Source organism: Rhincodon typus, chromosome 6, assembly GCF_021869965.1.
Source record: "Rhincodon typus isolate 14 chromosome 6, sRhiTyp1.1, whole genome shotgun sequence".
Lineage (NCBI taxonomy): Eukaryota > Metazoa > Chordata > Chondrichthyes > Orectolobiformes > Rhincodontidae > Rhincodon > Rhincodon typus.
Window position 1 is genome coordinate 52,409,820 of NC_063337.1, and position 22,252 is coordinate 52,432,071.

General features: G+C 40.1%; 1 protein-coding gene across 1 annotated transcript in view; it reads right to left on the bottom strand.

Moving 5' to 3' along the window:
• LOC125483379 (teneurin-4) overlaps positions 1-21,266 on the bottom strand; it is a 197,917-nt gene extending 176,651 nt beyond the window's left edge. Inside the window, exon 1 of the mRNA XM_048598393.1 lies at positions 21,175-21,266. The gene's annotated coding sequence lies outside the window, so the exon portion shown is untranslated. The remainder of the gene's footprint in view (positions 1-21,174) is intronic.
• Positions 21,267-22,252: the final 986 nt, after the last annotated feature.

The following is a 22,252-nucleotide window of genomic DNA, read 5'->3' on the forward strand; positions in this document are numbered from 1 at the left end:
ATATGAATGCCCAAGGGCAGAGGTGTAAGGAAATGCTACGACCTGCATGTTCCTCTCTAAGCACCGTGATTTAAACTGTATTGCCACTCCTTCACTATTGCTGGATGAAAGTCCCAGAAGTCATTTCCTTGCAGCGTTGTAATTGTACCTGAATGAGATGGAATGCAGTTGTTCAAAATCAAAAGTGGCTCACCACCATCGTTCAAAGGACTATTAGGGATTAGCAATAAATGTTGACCACATAAAATGATGCTTGTGCCTCATGGAGGAATTAAAACACAATGGCTGATTTGTTTAATTGATAGATTATCCATCTGTTTTTCCTCTACAGCAGTTCAACATATGAGTTCTGTTTGACAACTTCAAAGGCTTTATTCAGCTTTGGAGCATTTATTGACATAACTGTGAAATGGAATGTTGTTATGAATGATTGGCTTAATGCCAAACCTCCCTGATAGGTTCGGCTCAGCAAGGGCTGTTGACACAGCTGTCAGCGGAATGAAAGCTGTGTTTAATTTGACATTATAAAACTCAAAGAGAATTATATTTTGGAAGTCAACATTTGAAAAGGGAGCTGTTTGTCTTGACCATTTCATGAACACACAATAGGAGACTGAATCCTGTGTCTTCATTTTGACATTTCCAGGAGAATCTCAAAGATTTCCCAAGTTAATTATTGGGTTTCTAAGTTGACTGCAGAGTCTATACTGGGTGAGTTTACAGGAACAGGCGAGGGGGGATGGGAGTATGAGGGACAGTTATGCTGTTGAAGACCACGGTGTCCAACCCTCAGGTGTACAACTGAGCCAATGTCCTAGCAAATAAAGCTGGATGTTTTCATCCATGTTCCTCTGTATTTGCCTATGTCCATTCACATTTTAGGCTTGCTTCAAAAGATGATGGCCCTCAATCTTGAACATCCCTCCCACCACAACGTGAAATTGCATGGAATGCCAGATAGAATGTAGGATCACAATTTTGGGAAGTCTCCTGACTTGCAACTCCCATCTCAAAAAGGGGAATAATCCAGCAAAGACAGTAGAAAACCAAGAAAGACACAAGGAAGTTTAACAAACATTGGTTTGGCTTCAACTGGAATTACACGAACAATTCTGTTCATTACACTTTTAGAAAGTTTTCAAGGTCTTAGACATTGCTGAGAAGATTTGCTCAAATTATATTTGGGATGAGAGGATTCAGTTACTTGGAGATACTGGAGAAATCATGCTTGTTCAACTTACTGCAGACAGACTAGGGGGAAATTTGTTTAGCATGTTCACACTGAAGAAAAAATGTTCATAGCATGAATAAAGAGGAAGTTTTCCTTCTGGCAAATAGATAAGTAATTAAAAATGTGCGGAACATTTAAGGTAATTGTTGACAGAAAAATAGATCATGAATAAAACCCCCTTCCTTTTACACAGCAATGCATTGCTTAAAAATGTAGTCGGATCAAATCCAATACTAACAATGAAAACAGAATTAAGTAAATATTTGAAGGATTTTCTTCAGTGCTATGGGGACAGAACTGGGAGTGGAACTAAATGGATAGCTCATTGGAAGGGCCAGCAGAGACACAAATGGCTATTTATGATATGACGGTCTAAGGTATGTATAAGAATTAGAAAAACACAACTTCCTCTGTTAATTTGGCATGACTTTCATCAATCTATCTCCATTCAGTTTGGAACCTTAACCATGAAAATGACTGTAGGCCAGAAAATTCTGAGCAGTATTAATTGATTAACATGATGGGGAGGCGATGGCCTGCTAAACCAAAGACCCAGACAATGTTCTGAGGACCCAGGTTCGAATCCTGCCACAACAGATGGTGGAATTTAAATTCAATGAATATCTGGAATTAAGAATCTAACGATCACCATGAATCCATTGTCAATTGTAAAAAAATCCATCTGGTTCACTAATGTTCTTTAGGGAAGGAAACTGCCATCCTTACCTGATCTGGCCTACATGTGACTCCAGACCCACAGCAATGTGGTTGACTCTTAGGGATGAGCAATAAATGCTGCCTAGCCAGCGACACCCTTATCCTATGAATGAATTAAAAAAAAATGCACCAAGTCCAAATGATATTCCCCTGATTACACTGTATCAGAGATGTCAATCTAATTATTTTATTTGGGTTATCGACTGATCAATAGAAAGACTGCCTGAAATGGCAGATAGATGAATGGTATTTAAAAGCATTGCATGCCTGTCAGCTAAGATGGCCAAAATATTAGAAATTGCTTTTAGCAGTAATAGCAAATTACTGTAAGGAAACAGTCCCATGCACATATTTTTGTCACATATATACTAGTCTCTTTGCAAGTACGGAATTTTGCATGGATGAAGTTCTAATGTTCTTAGTATTTGTTAATAAAAATGCATTCTGATTACAAGCTAGCCTGACAAAATTTATAACACGTTTGCTTATTCCATAGCAAAGTAAATAAAAAGATAAACAGCCGAATACAACATCACTTTAATATAAACGATGCTTGAAACAAAATTTAATTGGATTCTGCACAATTATATACATTTGCAACGTGTCTGATTTTTTTTCAGAAGTTGTTGACAGATTAGTTGTTCCAAACACTGCAACTATATTTTGCAGCAGAGTTGGAGAACTGTACTCTGTAAATATTTTCTTTTCATATACAACAGATCCGAATACTTTATTTTGGAATATACTGATTACTTTTAATTCATTCATAGGATGTGGGGGGTCACTGGTTAGGCCAGTTTACATTGTCTGTCCTTAGTTGCCCTTGAAAAGGTAGTGGTAAGCCATCTTCTTGACAAGGTGTGTGCCAATGCTCCACATGGTTGACTGGTTAGCAAGGTTAGATCACGTAGAATCTGGGGGAGCTAGCCAGTTGGATACAAAATTGGCTTGAAGATAGGAGACAGAGGGTGACGGTGGAGGGGTGTTTTTCGGACTGGAGGCCTGTGACCAGTGGTGCGCCGCAAGGATCGGTGCTAGGTTCACTGCTTTTTGTCATGTGTAAAAATGATTTGGATGTGAATATAGGAGGTATGCTTAGTAAGTTTGCAGGTGACACCAAAATTGGTGGTGTAGGAGGCAGTGAAGAAGGTAATCTCTGAGTACAATGGGACCTGAATCAGATAGGCCAATGGGCCGAGAAGTGGCAGATGGAGTTTAATTTAGCTAAATGCGAGGTGTTGCATTTTGTAAAGGCAAATCTGGGCAGGACTTAAACAGTTAATAGTAGGGCCCTGGGGAGTGTTGCTGAACAACGGGACCTAGAGGAGCAGGTGCTTGGTTCCTTGAAAGTGGAGTCGCAGGTAGACAGGGCTGTGAAGAAGGTGTTTGGTACGCTTGCTTTCATTGGTCAGTGCATTGAGTATAGGAAATAGGATGTCATGTTGCGGCTGTACAGGACATTGGTTAGGCCACTTTTAGAATACTGCATTCAGTTCTGGCCCCTCTGCTATCAGAAGGATGTTGTGAAACTTGAAAGGGTTCGGAAAAGATTTACAAGCATGTTGCTAGGTTTGAGGATCTGAGCTGTAGGGGGATGCTGAATAAGCTGGGGCTTTTTTCTTTGGAAAGTTACAGGCTGAGGGGTGACCATATAAAGGTATATAAAATCATGGGGGGCATGGATGGGGTGAATAGCCAAGGTCTTTTTTTCAGGGTAAGGGAGTCCAAGCCTAGCTGGCATAGATTTAAGGTGAGAGGGGAAAGATTTAAAAGGGATCTGAGGGGCCATGCAGAGGGTGGTGCGTGTATGGAATGAGCTGCCAGAAGAAGTGGTGGGGGCAATATTTAAAAGTTATCTGGATTGGTACAGCAATAGAAAGGGTTTAGAAGGATATGGGCTAAATGCTGGCAAATGGGATTAGATCAGTTTAGGATATCTGGTTGGCACGGACGAGTTGGACCAAAGGATCTGTTTCCCTGCTGTATAACTCTTTGACTCTCTAATTGCTGCAGTCCATGATATATTTCCAATCAGGAAGGTGAGTGGCTTGGAGTGGAACTTGCAGGTGGTGGTGTTCCCATGGATCTGTTAACTTGTCCTTTTAGATTGTCATAGCTGTTGGTTTAGAAGATGCGATATAAGAAGCTTTTATGATATTCTGCAGTGCTTCTTGTAGATAGTACACACTGCTGCTACTGAGCATCAGTGGTGAAGGGAGTGAGTGCGATGCCTATCAAGTGGCTGCTTTGTTCTGAATGGTGTAAAACGTCTGGAATGTCATTGGAGCTGCACACACTCAGCAAATGGAGAGGTTTCGATCACTCCTGACATGTGCCTTGTAAATGGTGGGCAAGCTTTGGGGAATTGGTATTTAACTTGTTGCAGGATTCATAAGAAATGGTTTAAATAAATACATTGACCTTTTCCCGTTGCAGATTTTCAGTACTAAAAGCATGCATAGATTTTAAAACTGCAGATAATTGGTAATTTGTGCATCACTCTGAAGCATCAAAGAAATGTATAGTGTATTGAAAGTTGAAAATTCCAACACACCGTGACTTGTACCTTTCGATGATGGATAGGCATTCAGCAGTCAGATTCTCTCTTGCTGGAGATCATTGCCTGACACATGTGCGATACAATTGTTACTTGACTTTTGTCAACCCAAACCTGGGTTTTGTCCAGGTTGTGCTATATTTGTAGGTGCTTCAGTATCTGATGAGTCGCAAATAGTGCTGAACATTGTGCAATCATTTGCAAATGTATGTGTGCATGTGTGTATGTGTGTTTAAGGGTGCAAGATATTAGGTTGTCATTTCCAGTGCCTAGTTTGATACCAGTCAGTTCACCTGGTTTCATTTCTGGTTTGAGACTTTTTACCAGTTCTATACGCTGAATTGCTTTCTTGGTCATTTCAAAGAATAATTAAGAGCCAATTGATTGAAGTCAAATGTAGGCCAGACCAGGTAAGGGCAGCAGATTTTTAATGACAATCATCAGTAGACTTTAAATTGTCCAGTGACAATACCACTAGGCCATCGCCTCCAAACATACGTGAGCTTTGAAAGGTATTCAACAATCAGTTTAGTACCTGATAATAGATTTCAGTTGTGCGTACTTCCATGAAAATCAATTACAAAGCCATTACGAAAACAGAGACAAGAGATGATTCTGCAGTAATACTTCTCTTTGCTGTAAAATATGTAATAAATATTTGGAAGCTATTTGTACACTCAGATCTCTGCTGATAGTGTTCAAATATCTGCCACAAGGATTGGAAGAAGTCCATGGAGGGTGCAAAGCTGTAAAATGCTTCATTCTTGTTGAATGTCCTTTAACTATTAAGCCATCATTGTTCAATGTATTTTCTTAGGGGTTACACACCAATGTATCGGTCCTAGGGCATGGCTGGGCCTGGGTACCTGATGGCGGAGGTGGTGACATTCTGGCTGTGGCAGTGTGTAGGGGCTCGGGGCACCTAGGCGTTCACAGGCTGAGGGATGGACTTTGTGGAGAGGACGCGTGGCCAAGTGATCTGGATGTTTCCTTTTTTTTAGCTGTTTCTTTTATTTCTGCTTCTGTTTTTAATCCTGTCTTTTGTATACTAAGATGGCACCACAAAATGATGACTTTGTACACTCTTCACCGTACTAATGTATTCCTGTGCTTGAGTACACATGACAATAAAATCTAAATATAAATCTTAACAGCACAAACAACACAAAAAATGCATTTAGGCGACAGTGGAAATTAAAGTTTACTTAATTTTCTGAAAATTTTCTTTTAATTTAGAATGTAATGTCAATATTGGTCCATAGGCAATAGATTTATTTCTACAATCATTGAGAATTCACATTCCAAGTAATAATCTCCCATCTGCTACATTGTTGCTTGTGAATACTCAAGAGTATGAAGGCCCTGGCCAAAGAATAAATGATTACCAATCACAAATTTGGGGCTGTAAGACATCTATGCACTCAACTACTTAGTTCCTAACTTTGGTCAGGTAAACCAATGACCTGCAGACTGCTGTATAACAGGTAACATTGTGAAAGGTGCCTACTGGTTTTCATAACAATCTGTAGATGGATAATGTTTTTAAAATGAATTGTGAGGGCAATTTAGTTCTCTGCATATTCTTCAAATCTAGAGCATCAAGTAACTGTATCAAATTTACTTTCATTGGCTTATTTGATGGCATAATCAATGCTCAGAAATCAGAAGAGAAGGTTCTTCAATTCAATATCAATTCCATGTTGAATTCTTTGAGATAGATAATTTTTTATTAAGCATTTTTTTCAAAGATGTTAAGGCATATGGACCAAAGGCAGATATATGAAGTTATGATTGCAGTGAGTGGCAGAACAGACTTGAGGGGCTGATTGGCTTACTCCCGTTCCTATGTCAGGGTAATTGATAACAGGAACATTGCAGTTAGAGCATTACCCACAACATTTGTAAGGAACATTTGGAAAGCATTCCAGCCTGTGATCCCACCCTCCTCGAAATGTACATGTAGGCATGCATGTGATGAGCTCCTTAAAGCAATCAGTTGATACTGATTGTCAATATCAGGGTGAAGTACCAGTGCTTGAGGATTCAGCAAGAATCCAGTGGACTAAATATTGTCAAAACAGACTTTCCTGTGCTAGTCATGCAATAGGCACAGCATGAGAAGGCCAGCTTGTGGCAATCTTCCATACGCATAAGAACCTGGCTGGGTGTTCACAAAATTTTACTTAAGGCTTTTCCAGCTTGAACAGCAAGGCCCTACTAAGATTCAAGTAAAACAGAAAGTCTGCTCATAATGCAAAATGCATTCCATTGTTGAAACATTCTCTGTGATTATATGCAGTGAGGTGAAATTGCAGTATGAGTACAAAGAAGAGGAACACATTTCAAGCAAATGGGGTAAATGCCCTTTTTAAAATAGCAAACTGAGCAATTTCATATAAACACATTAAGAATTTGTAAGCTAAGATCACAAGAATGTAATTTACACTGGTGCTATAAGAGAACAGTCTCTGTGACAAGCTTTTTCATTATTCAAGTGCCACTAAGGAATCTGTTGCCTCCATCTATGAAAAAAGAACCGTTCAAGGTACTTCTCCATGTCAGCCACAGACAGCTTACAATAATATGGAAACAAGAAGTAAAAATGAGCGACAGCAAGCCTGTCCTGCAATGATTTGTATTTATGTTTAGTGAGTAATGTCAACACAGAGCAGCAATTAGTTGTTCTCTTATTTACTATAGTTGGTTTAACACACACAATATAAGCTGTTGTGTGCATTAGTATTCACATGTGGTGTAGTCTAATAATACCAAGAGTAAACTTTGAGACTAAACGGGTGTAATTCTCAAAAACATTTTCAATAATGTCACTGGTCGAGGTGACATGTAATGGAACACATAATAAGCACTGTGTAAAATAAAGAACCAAACTGTTTCATATCTCTGTGGTAAGATTAGGTAACTTTGTATTTCAAGGAACTAATATCAATGTTTCTCACATTGTACTCACCAGTCACTGCAGGTTTTACAGATTTAACTATTTAAATCATGCAATTCTGACTCTGGTGCAACAAATTGTGCTAATATAGCTAGAAGCTACAAGATAAATGTGTTGTGCTGGCACCAATTTGTTTTACAGCCCATACAGTGCTGAATTACTGTTTAAAGTTATTGCAAAATTGAAATATCAATATTCTGTCGACTGATTTTACTTAATCACTTAATAGTTGAGTAATATATAAAGTATGCCATAAACAAGGGTGATTCTGCACAAAATCATCACTTTCTTGTGAGCTTCGGCACATTTTTCTGAGTATAAGCAGGAACATGATGTATTGACTAGGATATGGGCATCGGTGCGTTAAACAAACTAAGATTGTCGAAGGGTGAGGGTGAAAAACTGGCCAGAGCGCTGGGATAGTTGAATCTGGAGGTGACATAAGTATGACTGAGGATTTCAACAGGGGTAGAGATCAACATCACAGGATCGAGGTTCACAAAAAAAAGTTATTTTTTACCCAATTTAATGTCTGCAGTTTAAAGAGGCAACTTTCAAACCTTCCCCACTTAACTTCCAAACACTCTGTGTTAGTAGTAGAACAGTCATGGTAATAAGCAACCATAATAATAAAGCAATCTGACCATAGACATGGAACCTTAAATTGTATTATTCCTTCATAGGAAAGAACCAAGATTAAGAGTGAAATCAGAATTATTCTTTCTTTGCTGAAAAGACAAAGGGAAAGTACAATATTCCAGCTTTCCAGTGGTCTGACGCTTATGCAGTCAAGTATTGAAATGATTACAAATGTAAGAGGATGAGAAGGACCAAAGATACCGCTGAATATAGATTAAAGTTACACTCTCTCTGCTAAAACAGAAAGAATGCATTTGGATTACCATAGTACGCATAACAGGAGGGATTAGGTTTATATATACAAACAAATGGTCAGCAGCTCCCCCTACCCCTCTTAATCTCTCTCTCTCTCTCTCACACACACACACACACACACACACACACACACACACACACAATTTTAAAAACTACGAGAGAAAAAATGTCACATTGCTACTGATATTGGCATTACTATATCATATGGTCTTACTGGCTGCTTTCTGAACAGCAGCATCAGCAATATAATGAGCATGTGTAAACAGCGTATCAGGAACTCCTAATGACGTGGTAGTTAATGCAGCATAATTTCACATCATTTTTCATTCATATGTAAGTTGCAGTAGAGTACAAATCACGGCCCTGAGGCAGCAGAGAAATGCATTATATTCTGCTAAAGTAGTAATATATTGTTGGACTGTGCAATAATAATGAGGTTTTCAGCTTCGACATGGGATAGCATTCTATCACCTTGTCATGCAGATATTTGAGAAAAATACAGTAACTTCATAAAGAAAGGGATGCTGTGTTTACTTATGCTGTGCTTTTGTTGCTTCATCACATTATTATATACAAATCGGCTTCAAAGAAATAAGCTTTCATATCTTTTGGGGCAGAAAATTCTAAAAAGGAAATAATCTTCCAGTTAATATGAATAAATGATCACTACCTGTACATATCTTTAGATTCTGAATTTATTCTTTTATTTAAAGCAACTCACAGCACAAGTGCATCAGGATAAAACCTGCGTAAGCCTGCAACTGCATACTTCTTCCATGCGTTCTGTTTTTTTACAAAGTGCAATATTAAAATCAAATGCCTTAATATGGGTCACATTTGTTTTTCCCAGTATACAAAGACTTGGTATGTTCTGCGGAATGCAAGCAGATTACCTGTGCTCTAAAATACTTGTAGACCTGAAGCAGATCAAGCTCAAAGCTGTCAACACTCGCTGCGAATGCTGCAGTCAAAATCATTACATCTATCTGGCAATATGTACCAGCTAATCATACAACTAGAGTTGTAAATAATGTGAATCAGCTTATTCATCTACAAATATACATACCAGTTTGAAATGCACCAAACTCATCTCTCCTTAAAGCTCAATTAGTAAAAGGAGTAGCTGATGCATGAGTCACATCTCAGGCTGAAAGAGCACACTTTAGGTCACAGATTTAACTTTAACAAAAATGTAGAAAGCTTTAATGAAGATAACAAGCTATTGCTTTTATATGTGCTAACTGACTTTCCATGCAGTATCGAGTGAAAGTACTGTTCCTTATTCAAGTATTATAACATACATAGGTAGTTGTAGTATGTATAGTAGGAGTCAACTAGCTTAATTGACTGGATGGATGGTTTGCAATGCAGATACAAGCCCAGCCCGTCCAATCTTTTCTCATAAGACAACTTACCCATTGCAGGTGTTAGTCTAGTGCACATCTGAACGGCTTCCAAGCACTTATACCTTGGTGTACTGTATACAGTATACAAGACTCCAAATGTGGTTTCACCAATGCTCTCTGGAACTGACACTTAACTTCCCTATTTTTTGTATTCAGTGCTCTTTGCAATAAATGACAACATTGCGTTGGCTTTTTTTCTAATTGCTCACTATACCTATGCAGTAACCTTTGGCAATTTATAAAACCAAGATCTCACCACACCTCAGAGCTTTGCAATTTCTTACTGTTTGGATAATAGGCTTTGTTCAAATTCTTCCTGTCAAAATGGACAATTCCACATTTTCCCACTGATACTCCATTTATCAGATCTTAGCCCACTTGCATAACCTATTTATATCCCCCACCTCTTAATGTCTTTCTCTCATCGACATTCTTACTTAGATTGTATCATTAGAACAATTAGCAATTATACCTTCATCCAAGTCATGTACATAAATTGTAAAAATCTGAGGCCCCACCAATGATCCCTGTGGCACACCACCCATTACATATTGTAATGCAAAGGAATCTCAGAAGCTTGTCATGTTTCTTGCTGTCAAAATTCTAGCAGGTGGGTTCTCAGGTGAATTTGAAGTTGGAATGGTTGGAGAATCCCTTTATCTGTTGAGGTCTGCCACATTCAAGGTGTTACTGTTAATTACCTTGCTGTTTAAATTACATGCACCTAATTTGATGGTGTTTTGTCAAACTCTGCCTGCAGCTGATCTTTAAGGCAAGTAACAATGTGATTCCTTCATAAAAATGATGGGCACAATTTTACAGTACATTTTCCAAAAGAGGGGTGGTGTATAAGTTAATTCCAACATCCCGATTTGTTGCTAAACACCCTGAGAGCTTGAGGCTCCTTGTTTATTCATTTTTGAATCACCCATTCAATTTGATCAGAGATGGTAGGAACTGCCGATGCTGGAGAACCTGAGATAACAAGGTGTAGAGCTTGATGAACACAGCAGGCCAGACAGCATCAGGGAAGCAGGAAAGCTGATGTTTCGGGTCTGGACCCTTCTTCTGAAGTGGGGGAGAGGGAGGGGACTGAAATAAATAGAGACGGTGGGGAGGGGAGGCAATGATAGAAGATGGATAAAGGAGCAGATAGGTCGAGAGGACACAGACAGGTCAAGGAGGTGGGGATGGAGCCAGTAAAGGTGAGTGTAGGTAGAGAGTTAGGATGGGGGTTGGTCAGTTAAGGGAAGATGGACAGGTCAAGGAGGCAGGGATGAGGCTAGTAGGTAGGAGGTCGGGGCGGGGGTCAGTGAGGTGGGAGGAGCGGATAGGTGGGAGAAAAGACGGACAGATCAAGGAGGTGGGGACAAGCTGGGCTGGTTTTGGGATGAGATCGGGGGGTGGGAAGATTTTGAAGCTTGTGAGGTCTGGATTGAGACCTTTGGGCTGCAGGGTTCCCAAGCAGAATATGAGGTGCTGTTCCTGCAACCTTCGGGTGGCATCGTTGTGGCACTGCAGGAGGCCCAGGATGGACATGTCATCCAAGGAGTGGGAGGGGGAGTTGAAGTGGTTCGCGACTGGGAGGTGCAGTCGTTTGTCACGAACCAAACGTAGGTGTTCCACAAAGCGGTCTCCAAGCCTCTGCTTGGTTTCCCCGATGTAGAGGAGGCCACATCAGGAACAGCGGATACAATATACCATATTAGCAGATGTGCACCCCCCACCCCCATTTCCTACCTACCAGCCTCATCCCCGCTTCCTTGACCTGTCCGTCTTCCCTCAACTGACCAACCCCCATCCTAACTCCCTACCTACACTCACCTTTACTGGCTCCATCCTCGCCTCCATAACCTGTCCGTCTCCTCTCCACCTATCTTTTCCTTAATCCATCTTCCATGATCGCCTGCCCCCCATCTCTATTTATTTCAGAATCCCCTTCCCCTCCCCCATTTCTGAAGAAGGGTCCAGGCCCAAAACGCCAGCTTTCCTGCTCCTCTGATGCTGCCTGGCCTGCTGTATTCAATTTGATCATGGTTTTTTGGGTTCACATTTGTTTGTAATGTTCCTTTTGTTCCCTTTTGAGATAGGATTTGGTTTCAATCCACAAAAGAAGTCACGTGACCCTGAGAAGGCCAGCTTTTTGAGCCTATATGTCTCATTTTAAAGTATAGAAGCATTGACTGAAAGACTACGAAGACACAGTGTGGAGCTGGAGGAGCACAGCAGGACAGGAAGCATCACAGGAGCAGGAAAGTTGACGTTTCGGGTCGGGACCCTTCTTCAGAAATGGGGGAGGGGGAAGGGAGCTTCAAAATAAATAGAGAGAAGAGGGGTGGGTCTGTGGAAGGTAGGTGGGATAGTGATAGTTGAGTGCAGGTAGGGAGTGGTGGGGATGGATCAGTGAGGTAGGAGGGGCGGATAGGTGGGACAGAAGATGGACTGGTTTGTCAGGTCAAGGAGGCAGGGATGAGAGGGAGGGTTGGTCATGGGATGAAGCCGAGGGTGGGGAGATTTTGAAACTGGTAAAATCCACATTAACACCATCGGAATGCAAGTGTACAGGGATTGGATGTCCATAGTGAAGATGAGGTTTTGGGGGCCAAGGAACAGCCCCCTTCGGTGGTCAAAAATGCTCTCGACTGCATCTCTTGCGTTTCCCGCACCTCGGCCCTCACACCCCCTCCCCGCAACAAAAACAAATACAGAATCCCCTTTGTCCTCACATAACACCCCACTAACCTCCGTATTGAATGCATCATTCTCCACACTTCTGACACCTGCAATCTGACCTCACAAACAAAGAGATATCTCCCTCCCCCACCCCCCCATCTGTCTTCCATAGGGACTGCTCTCTCTGTGACTCCCTTGTCCGGTCCACACTCTCCACTAGCCCCACCACGCCCCGGCACCTTTCCCTGCAACCGCAGGAAGTCCTACACCTGCCCCTACATCTCCTCCCCTCACCCCCATTCAAGGCACAAAACAGACCTTTCATATCAGACAGGGGTTCACCTGCACATCCGCTAATGTGATCTACTGTGTCCGCTGCTCCCGATGTGGCCTCCTCTACGTCAGTGAGACCAAGCGGAGGCTCAGAGACCGCATTGTAGAGCACCTGCGCTCTGTTCGCGACAAACCACAACACCTTCTAGTCGCGAACCATTTCAACGCCCTCTCCCACTCCCTGGGCCCATCCTGGGCCTCCTCCAGTATCAGTGGTGCCGCCCAGAAACTGGAGGACAAGCACCTCATATTCCGCCTTGGGAGCCTACAACCCAAATGTGGACTTTACCAGTTTCAAAATCTCCCCACCCCCAGCCTCATCCCATGACCAACCCTCCCTCTCATCCCTGCTTCCTTGACCTGTCCATCTTCTCTCCCACCTATCCGCCCCTCCCACCTCACTGACCAATCCCCACTACTGCCTACCTGCACTCACCTATCACCATCCCATCCACCTTCCCCAGCCTCACCCCTCCTCTTTCAATTTATTTCAGAGCTCCCTTCCCCTGTCCCATGTCTGAAGAAGGATCCCGACCCAAAATATCAACTTTCCTGCTCCCCTGATGCTGCCTGTCCTGCTGTGCTCCTCCAGCTCCACACTGTGTTATCTCAGACTCCAGCATCGGCGATTCTTACTATCTCTGACTAAAAGACTATACTAGGGTGGAGGGAGTCTAAAACCAGACAGCATTGGCTTAAGGTGAGAGGGAAAAGATTTAAAAAGGAATTGAGGAGTACTGTTTTCAGATAGAGGGTGGTGCGTGTATGCAACGAGCTGCCAGACAAAGTGGTGGAGGCAGGTACAATTACAACATTTAAAGGCATCTGGATGGGTATATGAATAGGAAGGGATGAAACAGATATGGACCAAATGCTGGCAAATGGGATTAGGTCAGATGGGATGTCTAGTCAGTGTGTATGATTTGGACTGTAGGGTGTGTTTGACTCTTTGACTCTTCAAAATACTGGGATGTGAAAAGTGTCATGAATGCTATAAAAAATGTAGGCCCATACTCATGAATGCCTTGGGAATACTACTTCTATTCTCTGATGACAAAGAAAACAGCTTGAAAATAACAATAGCTTGTTAGTGGTTTCAAATATTATTCATGCAGCTGAGATTTCAAGTGACAAAAATAGGTTGTCTGGATTTGGAGTGAATGTCAGATTGCAACAGCCAATCATTTGCCTGGCGATACAGTCAGTGTTGCTTCACTTTACCCAAGATGAACAAAGTTAGCGTTGGAAAATGGAAGCAGTGTCACCTCAAGGCAGTTAGTTATAGCATGATCAGAAGCAGAGTAAAGCTCCCCATGTTTAGTATTTTTTTTAGCAGTATGCCATAGTTCCAAGCTGAGAAAGCTACACAATGTAATATTTCCCACAGTTGTGACCATGCGGTTTTCATAAATAACTTTGACAATTTACTGTCAGTTCAGAGGCAGTTTTGTAATTTGGACTCATAACCACTAGGAACAACAAAGGGGCCGCATAAACTAATTTACAACAGTCCAGAAATTTTATTCATATGTGCCTGAGTTGGACTTTGACCAAAACCCCAAAGGCTTAGTCTTTCATGGCTACCCAATTTCTGAAAGTGGCCATATCTCAGAAATTCTAATTACAATTGGATTTTGTGCACAGGCACCAAAATTGTGAACCTCCAGTAAGACCCATACATCAAGCTCTGCAAAATTATTTTAAAATTGCAAGACTTTGCAGTGTTCTGACCGATACATTACCAATGAATTTTTCCAGGAAAGAGAATGTATTTAGTAATGTTTGTAAAATTATATGTTAACATTTTCTCTGTGGGCTTGAACATTATTTCCCACTCCACTGGCAGATATTATTGTCATTACTGTTGATGGAACATTTGTTGGCATAAAAAATGTTGAAGATAAAATCTGCAAAATTAAGAATTTTTAAACAACAAAGGAAGAAGGGGCTAGGCCCGAAACGTCAGCTTTCCTGCTCCTCTGATGCTGCTTGGCCTGCTGTGTTCATCCAGCTCTACACCTTGTTATCTCAGATTCTCCAGCATCTGCTGTTCCTACTATCTCTGAAACATTCATACTTCACCAGGTTGCATACAAGTGATGAAGTAAAAAAGTAGTGATGAATATTTAGCTGAATTCCATTATATAAATCACACTAAAATAAAAATCTCAGTCCAAAATAATGGAGGACTTTAGCTGGGTGTCAGGGATTTGGGCATTTTCCATTGCTCCACCAGCTCTGGTAACAGTACTGCAAGACTGGCCTTACCAGCAATCTTATAAAATACATCCTGACCATTTTCTCCCGTTACAAGCTTGATGCAGAAACAGAGTGTGTCAAAGCTACCATGCAGGTCAGTGGCCATCCTGATCAGATCTTTTTTCTTTGTGTAACATGCAAACTCACAAATGGGCCAAACGCCACCAACTTCAGACCTGAAAAATGCCTAATCTAATCTACTTCGAAGTACATCAAAAAGTTGGAAATGTTAAAGTAGCTGTTCACACTGTTCTAAGGCAGCGGCTAAGCATGCTGTATTTTCCTAATAGGATGCTAGTGATAGTTTAAAAAGGCATTTTACTTAACAGACAATTTTGCACCATTGTATCTAAATTTCAATGCAGATGCAATGGCAGCTATGTAAACCATATGTCCCAACAATTGGTGAACAAATCAAACAGCACTTTTCTTCAGTTGTTTGTAATAGGCAAAGTACAGACAATACTGAACCAGCCCATGCACTCAAAGATCCAAAACAAAATATTGACTGTTAAAAGATAGTAAGTACGGCTGATGCTAGATCAGAGATAACACTGTGGAGTTGGAGGAGCACAGTGGGCCAGGCAGTATCAGAGGAGCAGGAAAGTTGATGTATTTTGAATTTCTGAAGAAGGGTCCTGACCCAAAACATCAACTTTCCTGCTCCTCTGAGGCTGCCTGGCCCATTGTGCTCCTCCAGCTCCACACTTAATATTGACCGTTAAGCGTGGTTTCCTGGTTGAGCAGCATTTGCTAAACAATTCAGAGTGCACTAACAGCTACAATATCTATCAATTCAAGATGACCAGTTGAGCTCAATGTGGCTCATTGGGAGTTTGGGAAGCCTGCACTTCCCTGTTACCATTACCATGGCATCACTTCAGCAAAACAAAATCAATTGACAACAAATCACTGCTGTTTTACTGTAGTATAAAATTTTTGATCTTTTGAAAATTGGCATTCTCGCGTTTCTCCTGATGAGTGCAATGTGAAATTACAGCAACATGTTTCTCCTCTCATAATACATAATAAATAGTAATTTTCAATCTGCACAATGTCATGGAATTGGATAGTCATATTTATCTGGGTTTACAGTTACAAAATTCCAGAACAACAGCAATGTCAAATTGTCTGTATGGAAAATCACAGTAGATATGTCAATCCACTGTAATCATTCCAGACACTCTTATCGATGCACTTAAATTATTCCAAATGACTTATATGTTTTTGCTATATTTAATGGGCAAAATTCCCCACTGCTTCAACACAAGAAATTCAAACTCTCAAGTCAATGATATGTTATTGTGTCTTTTGGTGCACCAATCCATTAAGGTTCTGAAAGATAGGGACACTAATTTAAATTGTACGTTGTCCAGCTGATCTACAGGGAAATTAGAAATGAAAGTGCTGAATTATTTCATACACAGTTGTTTTTTACAGATCATTACTTAGCACAATGGGATATTTGCATCTTTAATTGACACATTGGGGGTCAATATCTGAGTTGGCTAGATAATTCTTCTGTGGTTCAGATTAATGTCAACAGCATGACTTTGGTTCCCGTCCTGGCTATGGTAGACTTAGTCCCTCACCCTGCCTGAGTATAGAAGACAATGGTAAATAACTACTGAAAATAGCTGTCAAGAAAACAGCTCAAGGTGAAGTGTCACAGGACAATGAGCCAAGGATTTGCCTTTAGGCACAGCACACACGACATGAATGGAAATGCTTAGTTTATGTGCTGACACTTGTATTCTTTAACCATCCAAAATCAATGAGCCAGTGTACTTATCAAACATCATGGCAGAAAAATTCAATATGGTGCAGTTCCAGGGGACACAGGGATCACAATGTGTGTTCATCTCCATCCCTGATCCATTGAGGCAATCACCACATAAACATCATGTCACCTAGCAGTACTCAGCCCAGTATTAAATATGCCACTGATCAACTATGCTTTCAACAGAGGTCCCAGCAGTATGTATGGATTCTACCTGCATAGAAGCAACTTGCCATTCATAAAGGATAGCTACAGTCATGGAGCAGAAGCACTGCAAGTGTGAGGATGGTAACGGACAATGGCAAAGCCATAATCCACAGTGACGTTGTGAGCGCTCAGTTTTTCAGAAGTGACTTTGGAGGGGCCTTAGCAGCTCTCCTTTCCACCTCACTTTGTTTCTTGGCTGTCTGAAATGTCGTCAAAGCATAAGAAGGGAATGGGAGCAAGTGGTCAGAGAGGTAAATTTCCATAGTCTGGCCTCAAGGAGCTATTCTGGAAAACGTTCAACAATTTTACACATGAGGTGAAAGTTTGTGAATATATTTTCAAAGTTCATATCCAATCCATTGTATAACCGAGCTCTCACACTGTACATCGCACCAGAATATCCCATCACTCACTCATCAGCCATCATGACACCAGCTGAATGTTCAGAGACTCAACCTCACCCTCTCACACGTATCAATGCAACTAATCTCACGCCCATCTCAGTTTCCACATATTGTTCAGCTATGACAGGTATATTAGAGAAACACACAGCAAGAGACTCACTGACATGCTTGATGGCACCTTCACCAATCTATCATCATGCTTACAATCAGTAAGGTTAATTTTTCTTGTTACAATTGGTTCTATACATTATTTGGTTAAATTAGCATTGAAAATGCATCTAACATTCAGAAAAATCTCTCAAAATGATTCTTTAACTTGAATTTATTGATAAATTTATGTCTTCTAATGGGATAAAATTTCTTTAAGGCAATGTTATGATCAATTTTTAGACTGGGCAGTACGCATTTTACTCCTATCTCTTTGCTGTAGGCCATTTCCTGAAAGGGCCAAGGAACAACTCATCAGAATAATTCAACACACTGAAGAAAATTTTGTGAACTTTTTATTATCAAGAAAATGGTATCTTATGAATAATGACTCTTAGTAACAATAAATGTCCATTGTGAAAATTAATCACAAACTGTTATGTCGTCCATTTTGTGAGCATTTATGTTTAAAATGTAATATGTGTTTTTATTTTTGGTTTGATTGACACGATTGAAATAATGAATCATGGCATAATGACTTATAACATCTCATACTAACCTGTAAACACTCCTACAGGTATCAAATTTGGTCACTGACTGTTTATATTTAAACCCTCACCCTATAACATATTACTATTCCTACTCCCCTTGTTTGAGATTAAGAAAAACAAATTTGTCAAGTGCACAAGGAAGGATAAAGAGGAGCAACTGAAATGTGGTGCATTTCAATTTGTTGTAGTAGGACCTCAGTATTTTTAATTTATAATTTTATTCAAAGCATAAATTGGCTGTCCAGCAATCATGTAAGAATAGGTTGTTAATTGCATAAAAATATTTTATTAACATTTTAATTTTATTTAGAATGAGATGACAGAATGCCAAGTTAAATTTGCAGTGGTTGAAACACATTTTGTGGATCAAAAGACCGCAATGTACGCGAGCAGTTAAATTTAACAGCCACAATTCTCATATTTCAGAGAAAAAATATAAATCAATTGATAAATGATAGCAATTTGGAATGATTTCTTTCTTGATCCTTACTTAAAACATTTCATATAGGTGGGAATGGACAATGACATTTGATTTTAATATCACTGCGTGTGAAGAAAAATCAACCAGCATTCCTGTTTAAAATAAATTGAGTTATTGTTCAAAACTTTGAAAAAGAACAGGACATTAAGCAACTGCAGATCATTTTTAGTATGACATTATTCTCTTCATTGTTTCTGACATGAAACGAGTCTCACAACTGAATCTTTGGCACATTTATTTTGAGTTGATTGTAAGCACAAGTGCTCTACCTCACTGGTAATGCAGTGAGATGTGTGCTTGGCTAACATCACACTGAAATTCTAAATTTCTGCAACAAATCCTGTACTTCCTGGATATTAATGATGTGATTTTTTTAAAACCACTGGGAGGCACTAACAGTGAATACATTTCTCTGTGTTGCTGATTAGAGTAACAGCAAAACATTTTTTTAAATTTCTTTGTTGTCTTACCAAAATAATGTTTGTCAATTTGAAAATGTTTATGCCGTCAATCCATTAATTGCCCAATGTACTGATAATTTACAGATCTCTTCTCAAATGCTGTTTTGGTACATAACAGTCAAAGCACTATTGTGGTTCCTGTTACGCAAAATTGTGAATTAAATGAAGCATTTAGATTCCAAGGCTACTTTTTTTTTGATTTCCACAATGACTCACTCTGATTCCTGAAAATCAGCATTGATTTCAAGCAAAATTTGAAATACCAATAAGTTAACAGCCACCTGTTCGATCAAAGGCAAGCTTGCCATCTATGTGAAGTCCTTTGCAAGTTCCCTCCTACAGGCATTAGTGGCAAGCTGTCTGAAAGCTAATATTTCTTAGCTCAATAATATAACCTTCTGAACCAAGCTGATAGTCTCAGACCTGATTGCAATGTACCATGATATTTCAGTTGAATAGATCTTTTCAATTGTTTTGTAGTACATATCTGCACTAAAGCAATGCTTGTGAAAACTTAAGATGTCTAATTTCTCAGAAAAAAATACCTAGAGTAAGACAAGGATTTTCCAATTAATTATGATTACCATTTCCTCCCAGCCTTTACAGGTCATTGGAGTAGCTCAAAAGAAGAGAGGCAAATACTTCATCAGCATAGGCACTCAAGCTTTCAGATGTTAAGGAGAATAGGATCAGAGGGAACAAACATTCCTTTCATGGGGTGGGAAGCCAATAAAATTCACACGTTATGCTTTTTATATTGTTTGTACAAAACATGTCTTGCCATCTAGAACTCTGTTGTCCTGTAATAGACTGGTTAATTGAGTGCTCATCTTTTCAAACGATCTTAAAACATTTCGTTGTTACTGAAAAAGGAATCTTCAGCGTCTCTGCACCGTGAACTGTACCCAGCTCAGGAGAAAAATAAATTGGCGTGCAAACACAAAAGATACGATTCCATTACATACTTAACGACCACTTCACTTCTGCCTCCACAGTTGCAAAGCAACAAGCAGATACTCACCAACTCCCTAACAAGCCGATCTTGACTAATCATATAGTCTGCAGAATAGGAATAGTAGTGGCTGAATGCAGAACAGAAGTAAATCCAGCTTTTTTTTAAATTGCCCAGCAGTAGTTTGTTCATAAACCTTCTCCACCTGAAAGCTTTCCTTTAATACGTCAAGGAAAATACACAAAAACAAAAAAATCACTATAATGAAGCTTAAAACATACATATTCGATGCAGAGAACGTTGATGTTTTGGTTGAAAAGCAAAAGGTACCCAGATTAAAACCTGTGAGCAACTGAGGGAAAATGGCAACATGATTGAATACAAAAAAATATAATAAATTGGTTATTATTTCATCGCACTTCACTCAAAGGGATTGGCAAACTCAGGAATTCTGCGCGTTTGTCCAGTCCATCTCTTTCCCCCTCCTTCCAGCCTCTTATTATTTGACACAATGAACTAAGAAGTAACTTTGCTACGAGACCTTGAAAAGAATGACAGCGGGGTGGTGGTGGGATCTGAATAATTGATCTGTACTGAATCCATTTAAAAAAAATGTGACCAAACATGGATGTTTATCCAAGCAGCAACATTCTACCAGCCAGCTACTAATGACTAAAATGTGCAGCAGCTTCATAAATTGTAGGCTTTTATTTTCCATAAAGCATTGTACGTTTAATACAGCCATAGGACATGATCCGATAGTTTAGCAGCATAGTTGTTTTCTAGCCAGAGATTTAAAAAATGACTGCATCGATGTTGAAAATTAATTGGTTTTATTAGAATACAGTTTGTGAACAAAACTAGCCGTCTTTATAAAACACTAACTTTCTGACTCATGACCTATTCAGAGGGCATACTACAGAGTTGAGACGCTGCAGTAAAACCTGCAGGAGATGCTTGTATAAAATGAAAGAACTTCCTACCCTCGTTAAAAAGAAGAACAAGCAAATCTTACTTGGCATACTGCACATAGTTTGATTGTGAGCATTTTGAGAAAGATGCACATAAATCACTCTGCCATAGGAATGTGTAACGGTATACGGCACCATAACACAACGTGTTCTTTGCAGCTACAGCTCAGAGACAATACTGTTGATCAGCTTACCATCCTGAAAGCATTGACTATCCCACAGCCATCCTGCAGTCGATCACAATGCTTCCCCCTTATGTCATTCTGCACAAAACTGTGCTTAAAGCGGGAACAAATCAGTCAACAACTACGCGTAGAAGGTCCAGATCCTTTATAGGCATTAAGTGATCCTCGCACTTGAACATTCAGCTGAATCCAGGCTTCACATACACTCATCAGCTAAATGAATGGGAGGCAGCAGCCAATCCCCGCATGCTTGGAAATGACAAGCACACATGTAGTCTAATGTTGGGCTGTACCAAGAAAGAAAGGCGACGGGGGTTGGCATTGGGCTAATCGTTTCGCAAATGTCGCTTCTGAAAGAAAATTACGTTAAGCTTATCACACATGCCAAATTGGCACTGAGAATTTTTTTTCTCCTTCCCATCAGTTGTATCAGTGATGGCACTTTAATAAATTGCTGCAGGGTTAATGCAGTTTAAAGACCCCGCTGAGCCATGGTTATTGTGTTATGCTCAGCAGTCTCAGAAGAATAGTTTTGCAAATCTATGGTCTCAAAGAAGCAACATAAAAGTAGTCTCAGAAGACATTAGTAAAATCAGTACTGTTGCTTCAGTGACATGATTAGTCCCATAATCCGTTTTATGAGTTGATATTGCCTACTTCTGTCTCGATATTTAACTGTTTTAACCTTTCAACAAAATTATACTAATCCCAGTTGTTAATCATGCATTTGTCACTTCAAATGCACGTACGGTACCTTTGTGAAGGTTAATTAAAAGGAACACTCGCACTTGGTGAAAGAGCTTGCCGAGCATGTTTTTGCTGGCTTTGTAGTCAGAGGTGAGCACCTCTACAGAATCGGTGATTCGAAAATCTGTGCTAACAATCACATCTGTTCCCACACAGTGAAAGTTGAATTATAAACAGTGGGGGAAATACTTATATTGCAAAAGGTCACACTGCATTAGGTTTACATCTACTGCTGTGCCAGGCTACTCAACTAACCAGTTTGGCAGACCGGCAGCTGAGTGTTAAAGAATGGCCTCTTCCTTTGCTTGAGAACAACATTCCTTTAAGAAAATCTGGAAGT